Raw genomic sequence first — 3,814 nt, 5'->3', positions numbered from 1 at the left:
GGGCAGTTCTTGAACGGCTTCTGGTTGCTCTTCACTCCAAATGCGGCAATTTTGCTTATTTACGTAGCCATTCAACCAGAAATGAGCCTCATCGCTGAACAAAATTTGTCGATAAAAAAGCGGATTTTCTGCCACTGATTTTGGTAATAAAATTCAATGATTTGCAAGCGTTGCTCGTTAGTAAGTCTATTCATGATGAAATGTCAAAGCATACTGAGCATCTTTCTCTTTGACACCATGTCTGAAATCCCACGTGATCTGTCAAATACTAATGCATGAAAATCCTAACCTCAAAAGAATCACCCTTTATATTCCCTCACATTTTTCTCACTTCCACGAGTTTTTTTAGTTCTTAGCACCTTTTTCTGTAATACAAATAATGTTGAAGAAATTATTCAATTTTATATTTTTTTTTAATTTCACCTTTTGCCGGACGGGGATTCGAAGAGCGGACCACACAGTTTGTAAGCCAACACACTATCCACTGGGCTACGTAGCTGTTATGGTCATCAAGAGATAATTATCCTTATAAGTTATATTTATATAGCATAGCTTGCCGCGCCCACGAGCCGATGCAAACATAACATTGTTTAACAACATAACATTGGTAAACATACATTTGTTGGTGACGTGGAGCTGTGGTTTGTACGTCCGCCTTGCATGCCAAGGGTCCTGGGTTCGATCCCTGCTTCGACCCGACACCAATTTTTTTTTTACATATATTCCAAATACATTCGGAATATCCCGAAAAGGTGTTTACATTACATACTACTATATTAAATTTTTACTACGAAACTGTAAAGTGTGTCTTATAAAAGACTTAAAGTCAGAAAAGAACAGTGCTTGATATAAATGAAATGGACTGAGTTCAAGTCATATATTATTTTTTTTATTGCAAAAATAAAAATTTTGTAACAAAAAAAGGTTTTTGTATACAAGTTTGATTTTTTTGTATACACTGTTAGAAAAATATGTTTTTCATATGTTCCGATATAATCAAAATGTGTTTCGGGCACAATTTTAAAACACAATATATTTATGTACAAACATGTTCCTAAACTAACACTAAATGTTTGGGACATCTATGTTAATATGTTAGAATATATTATGTTTGGGGCATGAATGTTTCATAAAAATCATATGTGTGAATGCAAACATATATAAATTTACAAATTTCGACTAAACATACATATGTTGTGATATTTTATTCAAAGCGACAGAGAGAGAGTATAGAGAAAGAAATAGAGATGGAAACCGGGAGAGTTGACGAAAGATATCAACATAACACAGCGAAAGAATCAAAAGAGAACAATTTCTGTGAAACCGCTTGTATGTTGTTTCGGAAAATTGTTTTATGATAAAGCCAAAAATTTGATATGCATAAGTCTAAATATTATTTAATTTGAATAAAGAGAATAGACATTCGGAACCAAGAGAACAGACATTTGAAAAACAAACAGCAAATGTTTTCGCCTTGAGAGCAGCATTTTATGTGTGTGTGTGGACATGTGTTTTGTTTATCATTTTGGCATTATGGGCACAATTTTTTTTCTTGGTTCGTTAAAAGAAATCATGTCTTCATAAAAATAACGAAAGGGCACTATACTCTTTTTAGAGTCTGGACAGTAAAATGAAATAAGGAGGAAATAGTGAAGAATTATACAGTAAAATGTATAAAAACAAAGTATAGTTCCTCTTTATTAATAAGTAGTCCACGAGGAGTTGACGGACACCTTCAAATATAACAGCGGGCATTAAGTTCGAGTTTTGCAGCTAAAACAATTTAAAAAGTTTATTTTCTTTAAAATGAATTATTAAAGAAAAATAAAAGGCATTTTAGAGCGATGGTGTTAAATGCTAGTAAAAAACTGTTCACGCCTAAATAAATTTATGTTTATATTATAAAATTATTTATGTATGTTTATACTCGACTCTTTTGTTAGAGTTTTTGAATTCCTTCCAAATTTTAAAGTTTTGTACCAAAAGCAGTTTTTTGTTACAAAATTGTTATTTTTGCAATAAAAAAATAATATTTTATCCAAAAATCGGTCAATTTCGTTTATATCAAGCACTGTTACTGGCTATAAATCTTTAATGTGGGTTAATTTCGAAGTTTCATTATAAAAATTTAATATAGAATAAATATAAATTTGTAAATTAAAAAAAAGTGTTCGGTCGGAGCAGGGATTAAACCCACGACCCTTTGCATGCAAGGCATACGTGCTAACCACTGCTCCACGTGGCAAACAAATGTATGTTTCTGTTAAATAATGTTATGTTTGCATGGGCTCGTGGGCGCTGCAAACTATGCTATATAAATGTAACTTATAACGACAATTATCTACTGGTGACTATAACAGCTACGTAGTCCAGTGGATAGTGTGTTGGCTTACAAACTGTAGGGTCCTCGGTTCGATTCTCCGTGCAGGCGAAAGGTAAAATTTAAAAAATGTATAAAAGTGAAAAATTTCTTCAACATTATTTGTATTACAGAAAAATGTGCCTAGAACTAAAATATTTCGTGGAAGTGAAAATTACGAGTATGTTAGGCATTCCAAGTATATAATATTTTTGGGCTCAAAATGCTTCCAAACATATAATATGTTCACATAAAACAAACATATTAATGTTTCGGCAGTATCCAATAATATATGTGCTTCCTGCAAAATATGTTTGGAACATATGTTAAAGAAGCGATTTTTTTGAGGGTGTACAAGTTTGAAATTTACAAAAGAAGAACGTGAAGTCGAGTATATTCATATATGAATATTTTTCCATCGAATCCTAAGGTTAACGATAACCATTCAAAAGCACATTATATTTAAATTCTAAACAATAATTTTACAACCAACACATACATTTATTTAGGTGTGAACAGTTGTTTGCTTTCTTTAATAATTTATTTTAAAGAAAATAAACTTATTCAATTGTGGCTTTAGATCATTTCCCACCAAGTTATAATACAATTCGTCGAAAAAAGTTATAATGTTATTCTGGTTTTACCGATTCGAGTTTTGCCGCTAAAATGAGAAATAATTTTAGTGGCAAAACTCGAACTCAATGTCCGCTTTTATTTTCGAAAGTATCCGTCAACTCCTCTTGGACTACTTATTAATAAAGAGGAACTAAACTTTGTTTTTATAGATCTTACTGTTTAATTTTTCATTGTTTCCCAATGTTTTCATTTCACTGTCACAACTCTAAAAAGAGTATACTGAATGTCCTTAAAATAAGAATACAAATTTTGTTTAGCTTAGAAGACGCATTTCTCTAATATAAAGTTTTTTTTTGTTTCATGTTCAAAAGTCGATAAACTTTTCAATGAAGTCGTGTTGTCCTTATAATTAAGTGATTTGACTTGAAAATGGGTATCATAACATGGAAGAAAAAAATTTGGACTAAGAACAATTTGACTTTAATAATTCAGAAAAATTCTTTAAAATTAATGAAATTGTCTTTAAATTTGTTGCAAAAATCATTAAAATTAGGACATGTGTTTCAACACTTTATTTTAAAGACGTTTTTTCTTGAAACATAGCATAATTTCTACTGGAAGTCTTGTTTTTAACGGACATATGAAAAAGCTGAAAAAGCGAAAAATTAAAATTTGCTTCATAGAGTCAAATACACAAAACACACACGCAAAGAAAAAAAACGTTTGGAAAACGTGTACCGAAAACGTTTTTCTTTTGTTAGAGTTTTTTGAATTGCTTCGAAAATTTTAAACTTTTATCACCAAAAAAATTCGTTTGTTACAAAATTTTTATTTTTTCAATAAAAAAAATTATTTTTGAAACAACAACACAGTCCATTT

The sequence above is a fragment of the Haematobia irritans genome, chromosome 3 (assembly GCF_050003625.1).
Source record: "Haematobia irritans isolate KBUSLIRL chromosome 3, ASM5000362v1, whole genome shotgun sequence".
In the NCBI taxonomy this organism is placed as follows: domain Eukaryota; kingdom Metazoa; phylum Arthropoda; class Insecta; order Diptera; family Muscidae; genus Haematobia; species Haematobia irritans.
This window is presented reverse-complemented; position numbering follows the sequence as displayed.